General features: G+C 42.7%; 1 protein-coding gene, 1 long non-coding RNA gene and 1 other non-coding gene across 11 annotated transcripts in view; 2 read left to right on the top strand and 1 right to left on the bottom strand.

The window, feature by feature from the left end:
• Positions 1-5,329: 5,329 nt before the first annotated feature.
• LOC147348207 (U6 spliceosomal RNA) lies at positions 5,330-5,436 on the top strand. The gene has a single exon (XR_015152015.1). It is a non-coding gene; the product is annotated as a U6 spliceosomal RNA (small nuclear RNA).
• Positions 5,437-9,403: 3,967 nt separating this feature from the next.
• On the bottom strand, positions 9,404-12,046 carry LOC147348206 (uncharacterized). 2 transcript variants are annotated; one of them, XR_015151223.1, is made up of 4 exons: positions 11,896-12,046; positions 11,595-11,688; positions 10,897-10,994; positions 9,404-10,129 (listed from the first exon to the last, which is right to left on the bottom strand). It is a non-coding gene; the product is annotated as an uncharacterized LOC147348206 (long non-coding RNA). The 2 variants fall into 2 exon arrangements; XR_015151221.1 differs by lacking the exon at positions 11,896-12,046 and having other exon boundaries at positions 11,595-11,734.
• Positions 12,047-12,213: 167 nt separating this feature from the next.
• The window catches only part of ITPR1 (inositol 1,4,5-trisphosphate receptor type 1), a 355,416-nt gene continuing 340,873 nt past the window's right edge, over positions 12,214-26,756 (top strand). For 6 of the 8 annotated variants that reach the window (XM_086366622.1, XM_086366624.1, XM_086366620.1 and 3 more), the window contains exons 1-2: positions 12,214-12,466; positions 13,312-13,387. The gene's annotated coding sequence lies outside the window, so the exon portion shown is untranslated. The remainder of the gene's footprint in view (positions 12,467-13,311; positions 13,388-26,756) is intronic. The other 2 variants (XM_086366623.1, XM_086366621.1) reach the window with 1 other exon arrangement.

The raw sequence follows: 26,756 nt of genomic DNA, 5'->3' as shown, positions 1-26,756 counted from the left end.
AATGACCACACTCTCCAAGGCAACCTACAGAGTCAATGTACTTCTATCAAAATGCCAATGACATTTTTTCAGAAAACTAGAACAAATAATTCTTAAATTTGTATGGAACCACAGAAGATCTTGAATAGCCAAAACAATTTTGAGAAAGAAGCACATGTTTCTAGCAGGGTGTTGCATCCTATGAGGGAAAAGTTTCCCAAACTTCCAACAGGCTTCTTCTCTATGGGAGAATGATGGGAACCTATGACCTCATTCCCCTCCCCCTGCCCCCTGCACATAGACTTTTAAGGTAAACTCTTCTGTTCCCTCATTTCCCCAAGATTTTTCTGCTTTCACTACATTTTAAATGAGATAGTAACAAAAAAATAAGATTATAATTTAAATTATATATAATATAATTTAATAATATAATTTAAGATATTATAATTTAATACTATATAATTATAAGTAAGATTATAATTAAATTATAATTAAAATTACAATTTAATTAAATTAATCAAAATTTAATTACTTGCTGATTAAGAATTATTCCATCAAACACATGACAGTATTTTCCCTCTTTTATTTTGAATGTAGATTGACATGTCACCAAGTGCCACTTTATGGCTTCAAAACATGGTTCCAAAATAGGTTAGCATTATAAGAAGTCTTTTTTTCTCTTTTCTTTTTTAATATTGGTGCCTCCTCCCTTGTGATCATGTTCTGAAAATAAGTTAAGTGGAAAAGAAATAAAGGCTAATTTAATCTGAGAACCTAATTTCTAATACTGATTTGAGGTCAGAATGTACACTTCTTTTTTTTTTTTTTTTAAATCAAGGGCAACAGACATAATATCTTTATAATAGCAACTTTTCACCCTACTTCTCAAGCCAAGTGAACTTTTTCAAAACCGGGTGAACTCAGACATTTTGGTCTTTCAGAAGGTCAAATGATCATTCAGTTATGTACAAGTTAAAAATAATTGGTAGGGACTTCTGGTGGTCCAGTGGCTAAGATTCTGCACTCCCAATGCTGGGGCCCAGGTTCGATCTCTGGTTGGGAAAATGGATCCCACATGCCACAACTAAGAGTTCACAGGCTGCATAAGAGACCCAGTGCAGCCTAATAAATAAATAATTTTTTAAAAAGAAAAAACAGTAAATCCTTACTGGAATCATTTTTCGGAAAGATCAGATCTATTACTTGTTGCTATATGGAATTATTTTCATGGAGCCATAATATATGTTGTTTTTTTTCATTCAGATAGAAAACAGTATATCTGGAAACTCAGAATGGCCTTGCTTTTCCTATGAATGGTATTTTTTTGGAAACAATAATGTTTCTCTTTTACAAATCCTTATTTATTTTTGATGATGGGAGCACTATATGCTTGTTGAATTTTTTTGTTCTTATAAGATAAGAGAACACTTATCTGTATAGAATTGCTCATGGGCATCAAAGATTGTCAGTTTCATCTATTAATACTTCTCAAAGCACCTAAGGTATTGAGTGAGACTTTGACTGCCTCTAAAATAAATGTACTGCTTCCTCCTCATACCCCTAAGTAGCACAGATAAGTGTAATTTAAAGGGTTTGTTTGAGGGAGAGTTGAATAGAGAAACTACTCACAAGAAACTATTCCTCTTCTTCACTTGCTATATTCTATTCAGTATAAGTGTTTGCATGACAAAGGATCATCTTGATAATGTGCATCTTTATCAAGGGAGAAATATTCCCTTCTTTAATCAGTTCACCACCCTCGACGGTAGTAAAGTAATTAAAGAAGGCCAGAGGACATGGACAGCATCAAGCTGATCTCAGTCACAACTGCTAGGTCTGCAAAATATTACTGGATTGAAGAACAATGAAAGAAATGGGATGAAAGACCATCTGAGGGCCACAACTTATGGTTAAAAAGCAGCCAGACTTCCTATTTGTTACCCTCAAATTCTGCCTTTAAAAGTCTGAAATTCCTTTGGAAGGAAGGTAATGATAAAGGAAAAAACAGGGACTTCCCTGGTGGTCCAGAAGCTTAGACCTCACACTCCCAATGCAGGGGGCCCGGTTTGATGCCTGGTCTGGGCACGAGATCCCACATGCTGCAACTAAGACCTGGCAAAGCTAAATAAATAAATGCTGCTAAGTGACTTCAGTTGTGTCTAATTCTTTGCGACCCCATGGGACTGTAGCCCACCAGGCTCCTCTGTCCATGGGATTCTCCAGGCAAGACTGGGTTGCCATGCCCTCCTCCAGGAGATCTTCCCAACTAAGGGATCGAACCGTCATCTCTTATGTCTCCTGCATTGGCAGGCAGGTTCTTTACTGAAAGTGAAAGTTGCTCAGTCGTGTCTGACTCTTAGCGATCTCGTGGACTGTAGTCTATGGAATTCTCCAGGCCAGCATACTGGAGTGGGTAGCCTTTCCCTTCTCCAGGGGATCTTCTCAACCTGGGAATGAAACCCAGGTCTCTCACATTGCAGGCGGATTTTTTTTTTAACCAGCTGAGCCAGGAGGGAAGTCCAAGAATACTGGAGTGGGTAGCCTAGCCTTTCCCCAGGGGAGCTTGCCAACCCAGGAATTGAACTGCATTGCAGGCAGATTCTTTACCAACTGAGCTATCAGGGAAGCCCCCAAATAAATAAATAAGTAAATAAATATTAAAAAAGAAGAAAAGCAGACAGCAAAACACTTTGTATTCTACTCAGTTTTTTTTCTCTCTTCTCAACGCCCAGTATAGAACCCAGTAGATAGATTATGTATGTGCTCAGTCACTCAGTTATATCCCACTCTTTTGCAACCCCATGGACTGCAGCCCACCAGACTTCTTTGTCCATGGGATTCTCCAGGCAAGAATACTAGAGTGGGTTGTCATTTCCTCCTCCAGGGGATCTTCCCCACCCAGGGATTGAACCCATGTCTCCTGCATTGGCAAGCCTGTTCTTTACCACTGAGCCACCAGGGAGGCTGGTCCTAGAGTATGTGAAAGTGAAAGTGAAGTATCTCAGTCTTATCCACTCTTTGCGACCCCATGGACTATAGCCTACCAGGCTCCTCTGTCCATGGGATTTTCCAGGCAATAGTACTGGAGTGGATTGCCATTTCCTTCTCTAGCGGATCTTCCCGACCCAGGGATTGAACCCAGGTCTCCCACATTGTAGACAGATGCTTTTCCATCTGAGCCACCAGGGAAATATCAGTTCAGTACTGACCGCCAGCTACTTGCTGCTGCCAAGTCGCTTCAGTTGTGTCTGACTCTGTGCGACCCCATGGACTGCAGCCTACCAGGGTCCATGGGAGTTTCCAGGCAAGAGTACCGGAGTGGGTTGCCATTGCCTTCTCCGGCCAGCTACTTAAGCAGCCAATAAAATGTTCCTGTATAATTCCTCTACTTGACCCCCCACGCCTCCAATCCCACTTCCCTTGGCTGACCCCCCACCTCACTGATCTGTTTCATAAAGGATTAACCTCAAACTCTCCATCTGGGTTGAACTCATGATGCAGATTACCCATATCCTAAAACTACAATTAGAGGAAAATACTACTTTAAATCTGGGAACAAAATTAAGTGGGAACAAAAGGAAGCAGTTTACTCTCTTGAGTCTGGATATGCTGATGCAACACAGGAAGTGCAAAAGCTGCAGGTTCTGCTTGATTGGTAACTGAATTAAGTAGATTTCAGTACTTGCTTTAGTGACCAGGTCTACTGATCATTAAATAACTTTCCCAGGACTAGGGAAAAATGAAGTCCATAAAAATTCTTAAGTTTTCCACTTCTCTTTTCTTATGCATCATTTGCTTTGCTTTCCTGGTTGACTTGAAAAACCCTAAAAAGAATATATTGTGATGAATTACTCATAATTTGGACACCTTTGACACCAATTTGCCTAGTTACAGTAACTAACTTGTTTTACATTTTACTTAAAAAGCTAAATGGAAAGTTTAAAATAATTTGTTGCACTTAACTATCACCTTCAAAGGTATGAAATAGTTTTCTAGCATAACTGTGAAATGATCAGAAAATGGTCATAGAAATATCTAAAATTTGGCAAGATTTTAGACCATTTTGGAGTAAATGGACAAGCACAAATACATAAACATGATTTTTTTAAGATTGCATACATATGCATGTTTTGTGAGTAAGTTTCAGAGACCACAAGATGCCACTTTTAAATACTCTAGGGTACATCTCCTAAGGACAAGGGCATTCTCCTCTATAACCACAATATCATTATCACACCCAAGAAAATTAGTAATTCCACATGCTCAGTCATTTCAGTCATATCTGACTCTGTGACTCCAGGCTCCTCAGTCCATGGGATCCTCCAGACAAAAATATTGAAGTGGGATGCCAGGCCCTCCTCAATAATTTCACAAATTTTTTTAATATACAACCTAGATTCAAATTTTTCCAGTTGCTGAAAAATGTCTTCCATAGATTTTTTTGTTTCTTCTGATTCAGGATCCAGTCACTAGTGACATGTTGTATTTAGTTGTAGTATTTAATTGTAATATTTGTTTTAGTCTTTTAAAATCCAGATAGTCCTCCTGCTATTTTTTTTTCCCATGACATGGATTTATTTGAAGAGTTTATACCAATGGTCTTGTGGAATGCCCATATCCTGGGTTAGTTTGGCTGTATGGTGAAATATTATGGGCAAGAGTGTTTCACGTGTGATATCATGGGCTTCTTATAGAAGAATCATATCAGGATGTAAATAGTGTTTGCTTGTCCCAGTATTTTTGATAGTAAATTTTATTACTTGGTTAATGTTGGGCGATTGCCGTATTTCTTCACTATAAAGGTCCACTTACATGCATGTGTGTTCAGTCGCTTCAGTCATGTCTGACTCTTTGCAACCCTATGGACTGTAGCCTGCCAGCTCCTGGTGTCCATGGGATTCTCCAGGTAAGAATACTGGAGTGGGTTGCCATGCCCTCTTCCAGAGGATCTTTCCCACCAGGACTGAACCTGTGTCTCTTATGTCTCCTGCATTGGCAGGGGAGTTCTTTACCACTAATGCCACGTGGGAAGCCCCCAAAATTCTGAAAGAGATGGGAATACCAGACCACTTGACCTGCCTCTTGAGAAACCAGTATGCAGGTCAGGAAGCAACAGTTAGAACTGGACTTGGAACAGCAGACTGGTTCCAAATAGGAAAAGGAGTACGTCAAGGCTGTATATTGTCACCCTGCTTATTTAACTTCTATGCAGAGTACATCATGAGAAACGCTGGGCTGGAAGAAACACAAGCTGGAATCAAGATTGGCTGGTGAAATATCAATAACCTCAGATATGCAGATGACACCACCCTTATGGCAGAAAGTGAAGAGGAATTAAAAAGCCTCTTGAGTGCTCGCTTCGGCAGCACATATACTAAAATTGGAACGATACAGAGAAGATTAGTATGGCCCCTGCACAAGAATGACACACAAATTTGTGAAGCATTCCATATTTTTGAGATGGCTTTTGGAAAATACTCAAAGATGGGGGCTGGTTTCCAGGGGAAAGAACCATATGATCTGAAGGTTGGAACTTTTTGTCCTACCCCACTCCCTGACCTCCAGAGAAGGAAGAGGAGCTGGAGGCTGAACAATGAATGGCCAATGACTTAATCAATCTTATCTACGTAATGAGGCCTCTGTAAGAACCCAGAATGATGAGACTCATCATCACTCTCTCAGAGGGAGTTCAGGTTGGTGAACATGTGGAGGTGATGGGAGAGTGGTCTGCCTGGAGAGGGTGTGGAAGCTCTGTAGAACTTCTCCCATACCTTGGCCCTGTGTATCTCTTCCAGCTCGCTGTTCCTTAGTTATATCCTTTTATAATAAACCTGTGATCTAGTAAGTAAAAAAAAAAGCCTCTTGATGAGAGTAAAAGAGGAGAGTGAAAGGTTTGGCTTAAAGCTCAACATTCAGAAAATGAAGATCATGGCATCTGGTCCCATCACTTCATGGGAAATAGATGGGGAAACAGTGGAAACAGTGTCAGACTTTATTTTTTGGGGCTCCAAAATTACTGTAGATGGTGACTGCAGCCATGAAATTAAAAGACGCTTACTCCTTGGAAGAAAAGTTATGACCAACCTAGACAGCATATTGAAAAGGTGCACTTACCCCTTCATAATTACTGAATGGTGAGGAGGCTGAGTTTTACGGACCATATGGATTTATTTTTCCCCATCAACATTTTACCCAGGAAGTTTGGTATTTATTGATACTGTCTAAACAAATGTATACCGCAGACGCTGCAAAATGGTGATTTCCTAATTTTATTATTCCTTCTACATGTATTAGCTGGGTACTTCTATAAGGAAGAGCTTTCTATTTTTCTTTTGGCAAACAGATTTCCTTTCAGTTCAAACACTAGGATAAGATAATGAGGCCTTTTCTAAGGTTTCTTCAAGTCCCGAGATCTAACTTGGCTACCAGAGTAGTTTAGGATAATAGTCTTACAGATGGAAGGCGGGAGAGGGAGGGAAATATCTGAGTTGATAATAAAGCCTTTGTTCTGCATGTGTCAGAGGAAGATAATGGGTAGGAAAGCAATAATGCTTTTGATTTGCTCACAAGGTTCTTGATAATATTGGCAGCAATAGCCAGAGATGGTATCACTTTCATATAGTTTAAAGTTGTAGTAAGTACTTCATTTTTGTGTTCTATAGCTATAATGTTGCCTCCTGGATTTTATATCATTGACAATTTGCCCATACTCCCTCCACATGCACGATTACTGACAAATAGTAAATTTATGTATTTCTTTATTTATTTGCCTTGGATCTTAGCTGCTGCACACGTGATCTCGCTTGCATCATGTAGGATCTTTTGTTGTGGCACACAGACTGAAGTTGTGCGTGGGCTCAGTAGTTGTGGTGCCCAGGCCTAGTTGCTCCATGGTATGTGGAATCTTAGATCTTAGTTTCCTGACCAGGGATCAAACCCGTGTTCCTTACACTGCAAGATGGACTCTCAACCTCTGGATCAGCAGGGAAGTCCCCAACAGTCTCTTTTAAACTCCAGAGATAGGACAGCAACTATAGGGCCTCTTCTGGTTCATCCCTTCTCTTAGTCTCAGAGGATGCCCAGAGCCTCAGCTCAGAAAAAACATTTTGCTTTTCCTATAGCTCCACACTTTCCTGGTGGCTCAGATGGCAAACGAATCTGCTTGCAATGCAGGAGACTCTGGTTCGATCTCTGGGTTGGGAAGATCCCCTGGAGAAGGGAAGGGCTACCCACCCCAGTATTTTGCCTGAAGAATCCCATGGACAGAGGAGCCTGGTGGGCTACAGTCTACAGGGTTGCAAAGAATGGACACAACTGAGCTACCAACACTCTTTTCCTAGCTCCATACCAAATTGTTCTCTCTCTTGCTCTTGTCCAAATGACAACTGTACTTTTCCCATCTCAGATAGGGCTGCTGTGTGTTTCTAAGTCATTTCTTCTGGCCATCCTTATAGTTTCAATAGTGAATTAGCCAGTAAATGCTGAGCACCTACTCTGTATGCAAAGCTGAGGTAGATGCTACACAAATATAGGGACCTGGTCTCTATCTTCAAAGAGTTTATCTGGTTGGAGAGACAATGTCACAGAAAGATGGAGCTAAAAGCCAATCTAGTCTTGCAGGAGTATCTGTGAATGAGTGGCGGGGGTGGTGGTGGTGGTGGTGTTGGTACGAGGAATTCCAAGAACTGGTGCTAAAATTGTGAACATTTGTGTTGTGCTGGGGCAAATGTCTGTGGGTTTTGAGATTCTCAAAAGGGCTGTGAGTACATTCTTCCGCCACAAAAATAAAGTCAGATGTTTTGATAAAACCTAAATGAACTTTTTGGCCAAAGCAATAGAATTTTTTACCTGGAAGAAAATGGGGACTAATATTGCTAATAATAATCTGAAGTTTGTTTTGGAGGTGAGTCCTCTTACATCACAATCAACATTTTCTCGTGCTTGTTGACAGTGTCGTCTTGGTACAGCTAGGGTGAGCTTGCAAAGCCACTCATGTCCAGTGACCTGTGTGATCTGGTGAGGTTGGCAGAACAAGGACCATTGGCTTCACTCTATCAAAATAACTGTGACTGGCCACAGTTACATGGATATTAAGGGTGCAGCTGGGGGCCACACCCTTTTTGTTTCCTGATCTTTGCTTTCTCCAGCATATCTTGCTCTCTTAATCAGGGTAGCATTTGAGGGTGGGCTTCTAGGAAGATTAATTCAGTTGCAGTTTTTAGCTAAATGCCACTGATGAGAACCTGTTTCTATTTGTAGGGTTTCCCTGGGGTAGCTTGTGTGCTAGTTTTAGATGTTCTTCAGATGTCTGCTCAGTTTCTCAAAGTGTCCTGACTGCAGAGCCCTTCTACTTCCCGCATAGGGCATTTTCAAGGGCAGAGTCATAAATGGCAGCTTTCAGGGCTGGTCGTCATCTCAAAGTGGATCTTCAGAATCAGACTCTCGGTGCTCTAGACCAGCACAGTCCAGTTGTGTATGATGTAAGCCTTGTGCATAATTTTGAATATTGTAGTAATATAGTAAAAAAGTTTAAAAGTAAACAGATGACATTCATTTTTTATTTCAAATAATGCTTTAGTAAATGTATTAGTTTAAATAGAATTAAATATCTAACATAATTTTTAAAAAATGAAATATCATTTATATATTGTGTAACATTAAGGTATACAATGTGAGGTGACATTAGTTTTAATAGTTTGTTTAACTCATATCCAAATATTATCATTTTACCATGTGATCAATATAAAAATATTGATGAGATATTTTAACTTTTCTGTCATAAGTGTTCGAAGTTTAGTGTGTATTTTACACCTTCTTCACATCTCAGTTACGAATAGCTACATCTTAAATCCACTCCAGTACTCTTGCCTGGAAAATCCCATGGACGGAGGAGCCTGGTGGGCTGCAGTCCATGGGGTAGCCAAGAGTTGGAAACGACTGAGTGACTTCACTTTCACTTTTCACTTTCATGCATTAGAGAAGGAAATGGCAACCCACTCCAGTGTTCTTGCCTGGAGAATCCCATGGACAGAGGAGCCTGGTGGGCTGCAGTCCATGGGGTCGCTAAGAGTCCGGCACGACAGAGCGACTTCACTTTCACTTTTCACCTTCATGCATTGGAGAAGGAAATGGCAACCCACTCCAGTATTCTTGCCTGGAGAATCCCAGGGACAGGGGAGCCTGGTGGGCTGCTGTCTATGGGGTCGCACAGAGTTGGACATGACGGAAGTGACTTAGCAGCAGCAGCAGCAAGTGCCCAAATGTCTTGTAGCTACTGTATTAGAAAGCACAGATCTAGAAAATTTTTCTGGGAAAAAATACAACTAAGACAAATAAGCCCCCTTACCTCTATGGATGATGGAGGATGAGTTGGGCAGTGGCCCTTTTATTGTGATATCAATCACCAGTCATACACCATCGCAGAGAACTTCTGAGCATCATTGCAAATTTATTACAACTACCTTCTGGTGACCCAGTAGCTTCCAGAACTTGAGGTTAGTTGTATAACGTTGAAAAGGACTATTCATACATACAGGTAGAGGAAACAGTCTGTGACGCAAATGGGCTACAAGGTGTGTGCCCAGAAAATATGTTCATCGAGCTTGCCACATGCCTGCCACACCTCCTGTCAAAACACCTTTTTAGAATGAACATTTTTTTTTTTTTTGGCATATGTAAAAAAATACACAGACAAAGGACTAAGGCTTTCTGAGTTAGGGATGGTAGGGAATACAACCATGAATAAAAGATGGTCCCTGCCTTTAATGAAACTTGTCTTCTCGATGAGAAGACAGTGGAGATAACAGTTAAAGGTCAGGCGTCCACAATATGGTAAGGATGAATATTACCCAACTCCAGCCCTCAGACATGACAAAGTTTTCTTAAGAAAACCCACTTTAAAATCCCACTGTTTCTCTGAATTAGAAGCACAGGAAATAATCACCCTTTAATATTTACCAGTTATGTTAGCATAGAATGATTTGTTGAATTTAAAACATAGAGCCACAAACCATTTAGAAATGGAACAAGTTGTTTTCATGAAGGAAAAGAAGAAAGGGGACAGATACGTAAGGTGTGGATTCATTTTTTGTGACACGTTGGGGGAGCTTCTTGCTGATGGGACTGGTAGCTTGAGGCTTTAGGCACAAGGCTGTGGTGTCCAACAACCAGAGGATGATGTTGAAAAAGAGGAGACAAGAGTTAAAGTGATAACCATTCCTGCTTGAATAAATGCTTACATGAGCAGACAAATACAATGTAAATCTTTACATTGGGGAAGCTGTGGATGGCAGTGGTTAAGAACCAAGGATTGGGAGACTTCCCTGGTGGTCCAGTGGTTAAGAATCCCTTGCAAATGCAAGGGATATAGGTTCGATCCATGGTCGGGAAACTAAGATCCCACATGCTGCAAGTAAAACCTAAGGCAGCCAAAAAAAAAAAAAAGAACCAAGGTTTGGGAGTCAAGATAGCCTACGCCCCTGTGTGACTTTGGGAAAGTTATTTAACCTCTCTATGCCTCAACTTTCTCATAAGTTAAAAAAAGTTCATTGACTTGATGAGAGAATGTACATGAAGAGTTTAGAATAATGCCTGGCACATGGCATGAATCCAATAATTATTATCTAAATTATTATTAGCCAATAATTATTATTAGTTTGGGCATTATTATGTCAGTAATAATTATTAGCTATGGTCCTCCCCTAATTTGTTCCTGAAGTCCACAAGACTGTGGACTCTGTATCAAGCACTCCTGACAGAAGATTGGCAAATTCTAATGATTTTTCTCCCTCTCCGATGGCAAAACTAGGGCAAAGAGATAAAAAATGACTTGCCCAAGGGCTCAGAGTCTGCTCCCAAAATGGGGAGGGAGGCCATTTAAAGTAGTGCTGATGGATTTCCCCAAAGACAAGGACTTACTACACTTATAGACTGGAATTGGCATCCAGGCTGCACTACTTAACTGATGGTGTCATCTTGAGAATTTATCTGATTTCTTTGTGCTCTCAGTTGTGCATCTGTCAAATAGGGACAATAAATAAGTCAAGGGTTGTTAGACTCATGAAAAGTGCATGTGGGCTGGGCTCAAAAAAGTCTAACTCCTCAATTATTATTATTGCTGTTGTTGCTGTTGTAGCAGATCCTTTGCGGCGGTAGGCAGTGCCTATCCGGAACACCGTGGAACACTCAACACCATGCCCCAGTGCCTGGCACCCAGTACACTCTCAGGAAATGTCTGGAGAATGAACGCACATCTGAGGCTCGACTTGCCCACCTTCCCAAAGCGGGAGCCTGAGCAGATAGCCCGGGATGTCCAGGCATCACTTAGCAGTGAGCTGAATCCACTTTGTGTCCCCGGAAGCCCCTGTAGGACCTGCTGGAGGGCGCCCCGCCTAGACGCGCATCTTCTTGTGACCGGCTCGCTCCAAAGCCCTTATTTTTCTGGTTTGCGGTTTATTTACTTAAGCATTTACAGCTCCCGGGAGGAGAGGGGCTGCTTGTAGCAGGGTCAGGACCGAGGTCGTGATTCGTATTTATTTTCTGCCTCTCAATCTCAGCGCTGGCAAGTCACAACCTGGCTCCTTTATATGTGCACGGAGACGCTTGCGTTTCTTTACCTCCTGCGGGGCAAGGAAAGACACACGCAGTTCGGGTTCAGGAAAGTGCTCTCAAGCCTCTTGCCTGTGTTCCGTTGCTCCCAGACTTAGATTTCTGTGCAAACCCGAAGAGAGCGGAACAGCTTAAATAAAGACAATCTCACGCCTTTAATCCTTGACCGCAAAGACTGGAGTTTTTGTGCCCTGGATTTCTGAAATTCTTGGCTGGGTACTCAAAGCGGGGGAAGGGTGGGTAACAGCTTGTAAAAACTTCCCAAAGCAGAAATTCGAGCTCTTCCCCGCCCCCTGCTCCCAATGACACCTGGATTCTAGAGAAATGGGGCAGCCGACGGAGGAGAGTCCCCAAGGGCTGGGGGCGCCCCCAACGGGTGGTTTTGAGTCGCGGGTTCCTAAGTCAGCGAGTTCTCGGCGCAGAGCCGGGTTTGAAGCCCGGACTCCTCGCAGGACGCCCCTCCCTGTCCCCTTGCGCGTCTATTTAGAGCCCAGCCTGGGAACCCATGGGATTCTGGGACTTGTAGTTCACCCTCGCAGCCCCAGGCGCTGCCACGACCCCGGACTCGGACTACATTGCCCAGGGAGCGTCCCGGCCTATATAAGCTGCCAGGAGCTGCTTCGAAGTGCAGTAACCATGTGGATGTGGTGCTGAAGCGTTTCCTCTAGCTCGCTGGGGTGGGAGGAGAGGAGGAGGAGGTGGTGGTGGAGGAGGAGGCAGAGGGTGGAGAGAGAGAAATCGCACGCCGAGAGGTGTGGGTGTTCCGCTTCCATCCTAACGGAACGAGCTCCCTCTTCGCGGACATGGGATTACCCAGCGGCTGCTAACCCCCTCTCCTCGCCCTGCTCCGCCAAAGTGGCGTGGCTCCCCGGGCACTAAGGTAGCGGCTGGGGCCGGGTAGAGGGCGCGGGGAGTTGGTACTGTCCCCAGGAGCAGAAGTTTTTGCCTCGCTCTGTGGGAGTTCTTGGTGGATTTGCATGCACTTGCATGCATTTTGGGGGTTCTTTTACTGAGGGCATTTTGGGGGTGTTCATTTGAGGTTAAAAAAATTCTCGATTCCATCGACTGGCTTTGAGGCTACTCATTCTGGGTTGTAAAGGCATTCCCCCAAGTTGGAAACTAGCAGCAGCTGCAGGAAATAGTGTTTTTTTGGGGGGGTGGGGGTGGGAGGTCGTGGAGATGTCCTGTGTGAGTAGGCTAAAGGAAACAATCTTTCTTAAAATGTAGCCTTCCGTTGTGCTGCAAGGGAGAGGAATGCATATGTGGGGGCCCCAGTGGGGAGGTTTTAGAAAAACGGAAGAGAACCCGGGGAGCGGTGACGGATGAAGTGTGGACGGAGCTCACGCCCGATGGGGATGCGGGCTTCGGATACTTGGCCTCCGCTCCTGGAAACAAGTGCTTTGGAATCTGCCAAACACTTCTCTTAGTTTCAGCCCCCCGGCGCGTTCGAAGTTTGTGCGTACTTAGTCTCACTTGTCAGTTGTATATTGGAAACAGATGAAATGACCAGTAATCTTCACCTAAGTGAACCCACCAACCTACCTGTCAAATTTGGTGGTGGTGGCGGTCCTGCGTGTGTATGTGTGTGTTTTGGTGGGGGGAGGAGGATTGTCTCTCCAGGAAGGAGGTTAACTGAAAGTGGAAGTGTAGAATTTGAACATTTCTATTAGGGACCCACTTCTGTCCAATCTCGCATTCAGCTTTCTTTCTTTCTCAATCACTTAGGAGCTGACCGCCAGGGAGCAGAACTCACACCCCTGGCTGGGCGTGTTTTGGCAACAGAGGGCCTGACCTGGGTCAGGTGAGTGCGGAAGCCTGAAAGCTGTAGTTAATAATGAGTTTTGGTCCTAAGTCTATTTTAAATTCTCGCTAAGGAGTCATGGAGATGGGGAGTAGGAAGAGACAGGAAAGTCCATGGCAAAGTCTCTGAAATTTGTCACTGCCTGTGGCAAGGGCTTTAGGGAATGTATGAAATCCAGGGGGCAGTCCTGTCTAGTACTTTTGTCCCTGACTCAGAAGTGAAGCAGCCTGAAGGTTTATGGGAGCAGGGGAAAAAAAGAAATAGAGCAGTAAAAGGGATGCCCACTGGTGATCTGAGAATTGAACTTGCCAGGAGGTGTGCTGATTATTTAAATTTTGAAAGATGCAGTGCATTTCATCTGCCAAGATACATAAGCAAAATTTATCTGGTTCTCTCTTTCAAAAATAGTCACTTTCCTTTTTTTTATCCTCTTATACTGTGAATATGTGTTTAATCAGAGTAGGTTGTGTGGCAAGAAATTAAAATGGGTTGCTGGCAAATTGAACTTGAAAACGGGAAGTTCTTGAAGCATGAGATAGTATCTTCCAATCCTTGATGCCACCTGAGCATCAAGGAATCTGGTGGATTCCTCTGGTTTAGGTGCCTGTCATGGGATATGAGCTGAGAGCATCATTTATCTGTAAATGCAAGCAGCTCTTATGTTTTCTCCTGCAAATGTTCAGACTGCACTTCAAGAGAGGGAGGTTTTACCAGGTGCACAAATGCCCATTGCTGCAGATTTGAGCATCACAAGCTTTTTCTTCTGAAATGGTCAGGGACAGGATCAACAACAGGGTAGTAAAGGTGGGTGGGGCCTGGGTCTTCATAACTTATTTAACATTCTAAATATTTAGCTGTTCCCTGGGCTACAATCTTTGGGCTTTTCTAATTAGAAAAGAAGTCAGACACTTCATTATAGTAGTATTGTGCTTTTGTTTCCTGTTGATAAGATCCTCCAGAGTGCTGGTGGAGTGGGAAGTATTTGGATGTGTGAGGTCCACTTCCTTTTTGGAGTTCACTTGAAACTTCATGCGAGCATGGCTACGTGGGCATTCATAAGGCCAAGGATTGGGTTCAGAGGAAGCTGCAGGCAAGGAGAAAGGGGTCCACAAAATCTTCTCTGACTGGTTGCTAAAAATGAGAATAATACACATGAAGTACTTGTAAACCAGGTCCACAGCTATACATCACAGGAACCTGTGAGTCAGGTACGGGCGAAGAAGCTGAGGTGCAGAGAGTGAGATCACTTGTCCAGTGGATGCAAGCTTTAACCCCAGGCGTTGGGACTTTGCTGTTTCCCACAAGTGCATCTCAGTTGAGGGGGAATATGAGGGTAACTAAGAAAAATGGTACATGTATTGCTGTTGAAGAAATAACTCTTCATTGTGTCCCACCAATGATAAAGGAGCAAAGTGACCTCGATGTAGGAAGAAAACAATGCGCCGTAGGTGTAAAAATGAAAGACTCTGGGTTTTTGAGGAGGTCTTAGGTATTGTACTGAGTTCATTTTAGAAAACTGTGTGCTGAAAGCCTACATAAGGAGAGTAAAAGAATCCAAACTACAAGTAACACTGTCTAGATTCAACTTTGGGTTTATTTCACACATGAAATGCATCTTGATCAGCTACATCAAGGCATCTGAGTAGGTTACAAGAATCAGGTGTTGCTCTATTGAAATAATTTGTAAGTTTAAATTGCAGTGAATCTGAACTGTGAAATGTTGACTGTCGTTTCATATACTCTTCAGTTTGCTTTGTGGCCAATTGTGCAAGAACACTTTTCTTTTTCGTTTCTTACTTTCACTTGCATGTGTGTATGTGTTGAAAGTGTAATCTGCTTTTTGAATAATTCAAATTGAAACAGTATCCTATCAAGATTTCCTTATCAGGCAGGCAAAGTTCTTCATGCTCTAAATGAATTACTCCTGGTCTCTAGTTTGAGACTCATGGAAGTTCTTTGGGATTGACAATGGTGTTACCTATTTAAACAAAGTGGTTGCCTTCTGGAGAGAATTAGCATCTTTAGGAAGGAGAGGTGGAAAATTTGCTTAGAGAAGAGATAGGTGAACTGAAATCAGATCCATTGCTTTATATCTCAAAGTATTTTCAACTGAGGAAGACCATGGTCTTAAAGAGAGAAAGAAACTTCTAATACGATGGTGTGCAACCAACTGACTTGCACAGCAAAAAATCAAATGGCTTTTTAGTTCATTTGTAATGATTGAATGGAAAATCTAATTTATTTATGAGCAACTCTTAAACCAGAGTGAAACAACAGACACCAAATTTGAACAACAGAAAAAACTCAAAATATTGAAATTAGGCCTGTAGTTAAATTTTCAGGTCAAGCTGTCCTTGCATACATCTGATTAACAAGCCAGCCAAGGCCAGTGTCGGTCTTCTTTGCTGTGGGTTTGATCTTTTAAAATAAAACACATTGCTTTCACAGGCTGTTTATTAACTGTAAGTATTAATACATACAGGTTTTTTTTTTAGTTCACTTAGGCTGTTTTAAGTTTTTGCCTGACTCTTTTGATGAAATCAACTAAGGCTTGAAGTCAGTGACGTGAATGACATAATTTCCATGGTTCCTACCAGTTGCCATAGTGTTTGTGGTTCTGAGGCTATTGCTAATGAGGATGAGCTGAAACCACCATCCACTGAGCTGTTCCTTGTATTGAACTATGTCTGGATTCTTCCCTAAACTGGACATAGTTTAAGGCACTTGGTGTGATAAATCTATCCTAGCAATTCTAATGCTGATTAAGATTATGGTTAAACTATTGTATTCCTTCATTCAAATTTTTTGAATACCTGCTGTGTGCCAGGGTGTGTTCTAGATGCTGAGGTTACAGCAATAGAAGTCCATACCTTTTATTTTTTAAATTTTGGCTGCATTGGGTCTTGCTGCGATAAATGAGCTTTCTCTAGTTGCAGCATATAGGCTAAGTTGTAAGTGGGATCTTAGTTCCCTGCCAAGGGATCGAACCCTCATATCCTCTGGAAGGAGAGGCAAATTCTTAATCACTGGACCACCAGGAAAGTCCTCGAGCGTCCTGATCCTAAGAAGTCTTAAATCCTAGTTCAGGGGAGGCAGCCAGTATAAAAAGCAAGTATTATAGTATGACAGGCAGTAAATGATTTGAGGAAAAATAAAGCGGAGTAAGAGAAAACAACAGTGTTGCTGAAGAAGTGGATAAATTGGGACCCTTGTGCACTGTTGGTGGGAATGTGCAATGTTGCACCTGCTGTGGAAGACAATACGGCTGTCCCTCAAAAAATTAAGCATAGAAATTACCAGATAATCCAGCAGTTCCGCTTTTGAGTATATACCCCAAGGAATTGAAAGCAGGAACTCAAACGTATTGGTACGGCCATGTTCACAGCAGCAGCATTCATGATAGCCAAAAGATGGAAATAACCCAGATGTTCACAGAAAGATGAGTGGATAAAAAAGATATAGTATATCTGCACGGTGGAATATTATTAAGCGATAAAAAGAAATGAAATTCTGATACTGGCTGCAACAGAGATTAGCCTTGAAAACATTCAGTTAAGTGAAATAGAAAGTGAAAAGTGTTAGTCGTCACTCAGTCATGTCTGACTCTTTGTGACCCCATGGACTGTAGCCCACCAGACTCCCCTGTCCGTAGAATTCTCCAGGCAAGAATACTGGAGTAGGTGGTCCTTTCCTTCTCCAGGGGGTCTTCCCAACCCAGGGATCGAACCAGAGTCTCCTACTTTGCAGGCACATTCTTTACTGTCTGAGCCACCAGGGAAGCCAGATGCAAAAGAGCAAATAATATATGGTTCCACTTTGAAGAGGTCCCTAGAGCAATCACGTTCACAGAGGCAGAAAGCAGCATAGTGGCTGCCCTGGGTAGGGGTGCTGGGGAATGAGTTTAATGAGTTTCCTTTTGGGGAAGATGAAAAGGTGCTGGAAATGGATTGTGGTGATGGTTGCAGAACAAGGTGACTGTACTTAATGCCTCTGAATCATACACTTAAAAATGGCTAAAATGGTAAATTTTATGTTGTGCATGTGTATTTTACCACAATAAAAAGGAAGGGTAACAGCAACAGAACAGGGTAAGGGGGATCAGGGAGTACTGTGGTAGGGGTTGGAATCAGGAAAGGGCTCATTAGTAGAGATCTGAAGGAAGTGAGTGGGTGAGCCAGGTAGGTGTCTGGTTGGGGATGGGTGTTCCAAAGGGCCCAGTGGCAAGTGGCAGGACCCTAGGGTGGGAGCAGGTGGGGCGTGTTAGAGGAAGGGCGAGGAGGCCAGAGTGGCTGCAGCTGAGGGAGAGTGTGGGCGTTCCCGCCAAAGGAATCCAGGACAGAATGTGCCGGGACCAGGTTTTTGCCAGTTAGCCGTTATTTGTTCCCTGAGGATTTCTAAACTCGAGCAGAATTCTCAGTGGTTCTCAGCATCACTGAACCACCTTGTCCTCTCCAGAGAGACTTTGGGAGGAACTTGATGGGGGTGGTGGTGAGTAAAACCCAGATTTCTAGACTGTCTAGTTAATCACCCGCTATGTGTGGGACTGTAATTCACTTCAGGAGGAAAGGCATCTTTGATAAAATAGGTGAAGTTACAGTTGGCTTACATAACAAAAATGTTCTAAGAACCTAATGATATTCCTAGGGATTTATCTGCATTATGAATCTTTTGCCCTGTGGCCACCCTACAGTCTGTCTAGTTTCATATTAAGGAATTACAGGAAGAGGATTTATGCTCTGCTATCTAATATCATCCTTGGGGAATATGAAGTTCCATGTAAGTGATTCTCCTTGATGAGTGAAGTTGACCCCTCCATGTGTACAAACTTGTATCCATGTGTACAAACTTGTAACAAGGATATTTATCGTTACTTTTTGTGTAAGATGTACGTATTCAATTGTAAAACATTAGTGTATATGAACAGAAACAAATACAAAAAACCCAGTCACTCCCAGTCCCACCAGCCAAGATGAGAATTTCAGACATTCCTTCTAAGTATAGACATAGAAATTACATGTATGTTTAAATTTCATTAAAAGGGTGTCATGCCTCCTGTTTGGTACCTTGCCTTTTGCACTCTGTATTGTGAACATCTTTTCTTGTTAAGAAATAGATGTCTAAGTCATTTATCTAAAGGTACTTTTGATGGGATTTCACTGGAATGAGGACATGTATGGAATCATTAGGGTAGAAAAAGTGTATCGTTCAGGTTCCATCACCGTGATAGAATCCAGGTTTTCTCATTCATTTTGTACTGTTTTTATAACTGATTCACTTTGCTGTACACCTGAAACACAACATTATAAATCAACTATACTCCAATACAAATTTTTAAAAAATAGAAAAGAATTTAAAAGGAAAACTAAATGGGTGGTAGGGCACTATTCAAATGTCAGTTATCATATTACGGAGGTAAAGGCTAGTAGTCATTCATTTAAATAAAGGATTTCTCATTTGTTCTGCAAAGTCACCAAACCCTGTTAAGGCCAGGCACTGTTTTTTTTTTTTTTTTTTTTAATATTTATTCGGCTTCTTTGGGTCTGAGTTTCAGCACAGGTGATCTTTGTGGATCGTGTGGGACCTTTTGTTGCAACACTTGGACTGTCTGCTGGTGGCCCTGGGGCTCCAGAGCACTCAAGCTCAGTAGTTATGGCATGTGGGCTTAGTTGCTCCACATCCTGTGGGATCTCAGTTTTCTGACCAGGAATGGAACCTGCCCTCCCTGCATCGCAAGGCAGATTCTTAACCACTGGACCACCAGGGAAGTCCTCCAGGCACTCTTGTTTGTTGGCACTTAAAAGGAAAACTGTACTGTAGAAAGTTAGAAACACATGTAGTAGTAGCAGTCTTAGTGTTATGAATCCCTCTTTACTCTTCACCCACCTTCCATAGTTTATCAATTCATCACCCATCTTCTTTTAGCTGCATTCTCAAACAGCCTCCTATCTCTTCTTGGATGACATTGAAGTAAATCTCAGATATACTAGTTCATCTATATTGTAGTATATATTGCTGGCATCGGGAGTCTTAAAAAAACATAATCACAATACTATTATCCATCTCAAGGCGGGGGAGGCAAATTTTAAAAACTAGTCTGTGTTCTCACCTCCTTGATTTAAATAAACTTATTATTTCAACATATATATATCAATAACAGATATGCATACTTTAAACAGTTTGAATAAGGAACCAAATAAGGTCAATATATTACAAATGATTGATGTGTCTTTTAATTTGGATATTTCCTTGTTACCTCTTCCCCCCCTCCCCTTGCCATGCATTTTTTGGTTGTTATTAAAGAAACTCATTTCAGTTGCTCAGTCATGTCTGACTCTTTGCGACCTCATGAATCGCAGCACGCCAGGCCTCCCTGTCCATTACCAACTCCTGAAGTTTACCCAAACTCACGTCCATCAAGTCGGTGATGCCATCCAGCCATCTCATCCTCTCTCGTCCCCTTCTCCTCCTGTCCCCAATCCCTCCCAGCATCAGAGTCTTTTCCAACGAGTCAGCTCTTCGCATGAGGTGGCCAAAGTACTGGAGTTTCAGCTTCAGCATCAATCCTTCCAGTGAACACCCAGGACTGATTTCCTTTAGGATGGACTGGTTGGATCTCCTTGCAGTCCAAGGGACTCTCAAGAGTCTTCTCCAACACCACAAAAGCATCAATTCTTTGGCACTCAGCCTTCCTCACAGTCCAACTCTCACATCTATACATGACCACTGGAAAAACCATAGCCTTGACTAGATGGACCTTTGTTGGCAAAGTAATATCTCTGCTTTTGAATATGCTGTCTAGATTGGTCATAACTTTTCTTCCAAGGAGTAAGCGTCTTTTAATTTCATGGCTGCAGTCACCATCTGCAGTGATTTTGGAGCCCAAGAAAATAAAGTCTGACACTGTTTCCACTGTTTCCCCATCTATTTCCCATGAAGTGATGGGACCAGATGCCATGATCTTAGTTTTCTGGGATGTTGAGCTTTAAGCCAACTTTTTCACTCTCCTCTTTCACTTTCATCAAGAGGCTTTTGAGTTCCTCTTCACTTTCTGCCATAAGGGTGGTGTCATCTGCATATCTGAGGTTATTGATATTTCTCCCGGTAATCTTGATTCCAGCTTGTGCTTCTTCCAGCCCAGCGTTTCTCATGATGTACTCTGCATATAAGTTAAATAAGCAGGGTGACAATATACAGCCTTGACGTACTCCTTTTCCTATTTGGAACCAGTCTGTTGTTCCATGTCCAGTTCTAACTGTTGCTTCCTGACCTGCATACTGGTTTCTCAAGAGGCAGGTCAGGTGCTCTGGTATTCCCATCTCTTTCAGAATTTTCCACAGTTTATTGTGATCCACACAGTCAAAGGCTTTGGCATAGTCAATAAAGCAGAAATAGATGTTTTTCTGAAACTCTCTTGCTTTTTCAATGATCCAGCAGATGTTGGCAATTTGATCTCTGGTTCCTCTGCCTTTTCTAAAATCAGCTTGAACATCTGGAAGTTCACAGTTCACATATTGCTAAAGCCTGGCTTGGAGAATTTTGAGCATTACTTTGGTAGCGTGTGAGATGAGTGCAATTGTGCGGTAGTTTGAGCATTCTTTGGCATTGCCTTTCTTTGGGATTGGGATTAAAACTGACCTTTTCCAGTCCTGTGGCCACTGCTGAGTTTTCCAAATTGGCTGGCATATTGAGTGCAGCACTTTCACAACATGGTACCTTTTCTTACAGGCTGGATTTTGCCGACTGTATCAGTGTGATGCAGTTGAACATGTTCCCCTCTCCTCTATATTTGTTATGTTTAATTTTATAGTTAGAAGTAGGGCCTTGATGAGAGTCACTTGCCCCCACCAAGTCTGTTTTGTAAGCTCACTCAGGGGAGTGTGTGATATGTATGGATATGCCTTCTTGTGATTAACATCAAGTGATACTTACTGCTTCAATCTGTTAGTTCAACTGAACTGTAAAGCTTCTATTTTTCTGTATTTATTAGCTGGAATATTTTGTGAAATGAAACTTTCTCTACTTAGTACATTGGTCAAAAAGTTTACTCTGGTTTTTCTATATTATGTTATGGAAAAACCGAAACAAACTTTACGGCCAACTTAATATTTACTTCCCTAGGGCATGTTGTTGGAGAAGGCAATGGCACCGCACTTCAGTACTCTTGCCTGGAAAATCCCATGGATGGAGGAGCCTGGTAGGCTGCGGTCCATGGGGTCGCTAAGAGTCGGACACAACTGAGCGACTTCACTTTCACTTTTCACTTTCATGCATTGGAGAAGGAAATGGCAACCCACTCCAGTGTTCTTGCCTGGAGAATCCCAGGGACGGGGGAGCCTGGTGGGCTGCCGTCTATGGGGTTGCACAGAGTCGGACACGACTGAAGCGACTTAGCAGCAGCAGCCGGGCATATTGTTGTTTAAGTCACTTAGTCGTATCTGACTCTTTGTAGCACACCGTGGGAATTCCCAGGCAAGAATCCTGGAGTGGGTTGCCATTTCCTTTTCCAGGGAATCTTCCTGACCCAAGGATCGAAGCTGAGTTTCCTGCATTGGCAAGTAAATTCTTTACCACTGAGCCAGCAGGGAAGCCCTCCCTAGTGTATAAAGTATATAAACAAAAGACAAGATCAGTACTTCCGTCTCCTGTTTTAGTTTTCAAAGGTAATGAGTTGATTCCCTGAGCATGATCCATGGCAGTGGTTCTTTAGTGGGGGACGTGAGGCAATATCTGGGGACATTTTTGGCTGTCATAACTGGGGAGAGGGTGCTACTGGCATCCAGTGCTTAGCGGCCCGGGATGCTACTCGGTTGCCATCATTCCATCTCACGGCCCAGAGGAACAGAAGGATCCACTCCAAAGTATCAGCAGTGCCACTGTTGAGAAAGTCTATACCAGGTTGACCAATTTGTGTGGTTTTTTTAGTATCACAGTAAAATAATGGATTTAAACATGTTTCCTATGCTTCATTTTCTTTTGTTATCCTTACAGATATTCAGATTATCCATCTCTGCTCAGTAAGAGAGAGGCTACTCAAGTCGATTCAAAAGACACCACCCCAGTGGTCTTAGACTTCCTGCTTGTATGATGAGACGTTCCAGCCTCATTCTCTCTATTCCGTTATGCAGACCTGTCATGAGTCATTTATCCAAGAAGCCCTAGTTCTTTTGAGTACTCTTCTCATTCTCATCATATGGGTCAGAAAATAAATTAAAATGAAGGAAATTTAAGAGCTGAACTTTTGCTTTTTAGATCTAATCATCATTTTTTAATATTTTATTGGAAGATAATTGCTTTGCAGTATTTTGCTGGTTTCTGCCATACAGCAACCTGAATCAGCCACAGGTATACATATGTCCCTCCCTCTTGAACCTCTACGCCATCTCCCATCCCATCCTACCTGTCTCGGTTGTCATAGAGCACTGTCAAACCTGAACATTTTTATTTTTTAGAATTTATTTTTAATTGAAAGATAATTGCTTTACAGTATTGTGTTGGTTTCTGCCAGACTTCAGCATGAATCAGCCATAGTTATACATATGTCCCCTCCCTCTTGAACCTCCCTCCCGCCTCCTTCCCCATCCCACCCCTCTAAAACCTGAACATTTTTCATGAAAGGCTTTCCAAAATGTAATTGATATATTCTTACCTTTGGGGGAAAAAATTCTAAACACACTCTTTTCAAATTGGTCTCAGTTTTAGTATGCTAAGGCTGAGATTCATTTCTCCCCGGACAAGCAGGAATGTTACTCTTGTTCTACATCCATGTTTTTCAAACTGTGACAGCCCATTAAGAAGTTGTGACATCTCTCTGGTGGACCTTAATAGACAGTTTCTTTGATAAAGTAGACCAGAATAGAAAACATCAAAGTATGGGTACTTAACTGTGTGTGTTGCAACAGATTTCTCATTCTGTGTCTCTGTTTCTCTTTTTCACACACACACACACACATACACCATACACACAGAATAAACATTGGGTTGTTAAGTTCAATGCATTTCTTATTGTGAGTCGCTGCCCAAAGTCTGAGAAATACTGTCCATTGTCCTACGTCATTATGGCTCCATTTGTGGCCACCAGATCTGCATCACTGGCTTCAAACTGAGAACTTGTTAGAAATGCAGACTCTGAGGCCCCACCCCAGATCCACTGAATCTGAAACTGCACTTCAGCAAGATCCCCAGGGGATTCTTAACGCATGTGAAAATATGAAAAGATCTGTGCCGGATGGTGCTTGGCGGCCCTGTGCTTTTTCAGAATTTATTTTTATAATTACTTTGTTTTTGCATGGCTAGCTTTCACCTGTTGAAACTGATCTTTGTACTTTTCCCTCACAGCCTTCTCATGTGCAGTTAAGAGGAAAAGTAGGTAAAATGACCAACTTAGGTGAGTGTATGGAAGTCTGGCAGGATTCTTGATAATAAAAATGGGAGCTTTCGGTGCTTACATTGAGACAGGTTGAAAACCTGTCTGTTCAGACAGAGGTAGAGACCAAAAGCTTCATATAAAAGCTACTTAGGATTGTGAAGCCACAGATATAAAGAAAGTTGTATTGTAACTGGTCGTTGCAAACTTTGAAGAATTTTCAGTTTATAATGTTCTATGACGCTTTGAGTCAGCAGAACTTCTAGACTGGTATAGTGTTGCTCATCAGAAAAAGATGAACAGATGAAAAAAATATTACTAGCCTCCAAGTTCTTCAGTGTTCATTTGCATTTCAGGAGCAGTTTTATCTGGGAAGTGATTTTGTTTTGCAAAAACAGCTTAAAAAACTCCCCATAACCCCTTCACTTGCACGTATTTCTGAACAGAAGAAGCTAATTCAACACCCAGACTTGGGGACATTCACCTATATTTGCCTGCCATGTGTACAATCACATCCTGTCTCTGTGCCTTTGCCCGTGGGCTTTCCGCAGCTGACCCTGTCCCAGCCCCTCTGTCCACCTTGCCAGATGCTTCTCTTCTCAGCCAGCTCTTCCTCTTCTGGGAAACCTTCCTTGAAACTTAAAAGTCTTTGTCATTTGTGGGACTTCCCTGGCAGTCCAGTGGTTAAGACTCTGTGCTTCCAATGCAAGGGGCTCAGGTTCGATCCCTGGTTGGGGAACTAGGATCCTATGGGCCAGGTGGTGCAGCAAAGAAAAAAAGCAAAACAAAACAGTCTTTGTGATTTGTAAGGCCTTGGCACTTTCTGTCTGTGGGCCTTTTTGATTTTTATTTCCCCACTGGAGTACCTGGCACTTAGTAAGCACTCACAGTTACTTGTGAATTTGGTTATTTATCTATGTTTTATCTCCTGTTGAAGGTTGTAGGCTACTTGTATATTTTTTTAATTAAAAAAAGTTATGTTGGGGCCTCCCTGGTGGTCCAGTGGTTAAGACTCAGAGCTCCCAATGCAGGGGGCCTGGGTTTGATCCCTGATCAGAGAACTAGGTCCCACATGCAGCAGCTAAAAATCCCATGTGCTGCAATTAAGACCCAGAGCAGCCAAATAAATAAAAATAAGTATTTTTTTAAAATTTTGTTGTTTTTTTATTTTGGGCTGTGCTGGGTCTTTGTTGCTGCAAGGGCTTTTTTCTAGTTGTGGCGAGCAGAGGCTACTCTCTAGTGATGGTGCTCAGGCTTCTCATTGGGGTGGCTTCTCTTGCTGCAGAGCACAGGCTCTAGGGCACTCAGGATTCAACAATTGTGACACACGGGCTCCATAGTTGCACTTCCTGGGCTTTTAGAGCACAGGCTCAGTAGCTGTGGCACATGGACTTAGTTCCTCTGCAGCATGTGGGATCTTTCTGGAACAGTGATCAAACCTGTGTCTCCTGCTCTGGCAGGCAAATTCTTTACCACTTAGCCACCAGGGAAGCCCTGTAGGCTACTACTTAATCTAATTTTTTGTACCCCTCTCTTGATGACGTAAGGGTTTCCCAGGTGGCTCAGCTGGTAAAGAATCCACCTGCAATGCAGGAGACCCCAGTTCAATTCCTGGGTCAGGAAGATCCTCTGGAGAAGGGATAGGCTACCCATTCCAGTATTCATGGGCTTCCCTGGTGGTTCACAGGGTAAAGAATCTGCTTGCAATGTGGGAGACCTGGGTTTGCTCCCTGGGTTGGGAAGATCCCCTGGAGATGGGCATGGCAACCCTCTCCAGTATTCTTGCCTGGAGAATCCCCATGGACGGGGTGCCTGGTGGGCTACAGTCCATGGAGTTGCAAAGAGTCAGACATGACTGAGCGACTAAGCACACGCTTGATGACCTATCTCTTGAGTTGGCCTGTTGCTTTGAAAAGCCCCATCTGCCATGAAGAGTAAAGTTAAGGACAGGGTAGAAAGGTCTTCAGCATTTCTTTGTGGTCGCTTTGAAGACTGCTCAGCACAGCTGCCTTTAGGGCGTCAGCTTGGGAAGTTGGTGGTGGTTACTGAAGGGGAGTGGAAGTAGGAACGAGGCAGTGAATGAGCTGGTCTCAGGGTTAAACGGTGCTGCCTTGCTCAACTGAGGGATGGGGACTCCCGGGGACTGGGTGTCGCCTGCCTGTTCAGTAGAAACAAAACATGTGACATCTGTGCATCTGTTTCCTCTTCTGTAGCATAGGTGTAAAAATACCTGCTTTGGGGCATTACTGCCAAGTTGTAGAATAATAGATGGTTGCACACGATCTCAGAGATCAGAACAAAACCAAACCTTTCCAGCAGAGTGGTTCAGCCCCCAGGGGACATCAGGCAATGTCTAGGGACTTTTTTTGTTGTCACCGCTGAGGGGGAGAGGTTGCTAATGGCGTCTAGTGAGTTGAGGCCAAGGATGTCCCTACACATCCTACATCCTATAGTGCATAGGACGGGTCCCCCACAACAAAGAAATTTTCTACGTGCCCCCCCACCGGCCCCCCACCACCCGGCCCATGACAATAGCCTTGAGACTGAGAAAGCTTATCCTGGAGTGATTTTTCCCAGACTTAGACTTTTTATCTCACTCTAAGGATATTAACCTAACTTGCTTTTTTCTTTCTTTTTGTTTTTTTTTTGTGTGTGTGGTTCAGGTTGTGGGCAGAGTGGGGTCTTCTCAGGCCAGGACTGACTTTAACTTTTTAACCAAATAAACACTCTCCTCATCCCTTCCCCTGAAGCACTAGCCTTGGTTCCCAGAGCCCTGTGGTCTGCAGGCTTTGGCTACTAATCGGGTATGTGACCTCCATGAAATCACTCAGAAGGTGTTTGTTTCCACCTATAAAATGAGGAATTTTGGCTAAATGACCTCTCCGCACCAAGTGTAAAGTGCTCTGACTGCCAACTTTGAGCTCTCAATGGGCTTCTGTTACGTTGGCCTTTAGGAATAGGCATGGAGGCATATGTCAGCACTGACATCTTTTCTGAAAAATAACT

This window comes from Bos grunniens, chromosome 22 (genome assembly GCF_055505025.1).
Source record: "Bos grunniens cultivar Pamir isolate PY7600 chromosome 22, Bosgru_T2T1.0, whole genome shotgun sequence".
NCBI classification, from domain to species: domain Eukaryota; kingdom Metazoa; phylum Chordata; class Mammalia; order Artiodactyla; family Bovidae; genus Bos; species Bos grunniens.
Note: the sequence above shows the minus strand (reverse complement) of the source record. Positions and strands in the feature narration are given on the sequence as shown.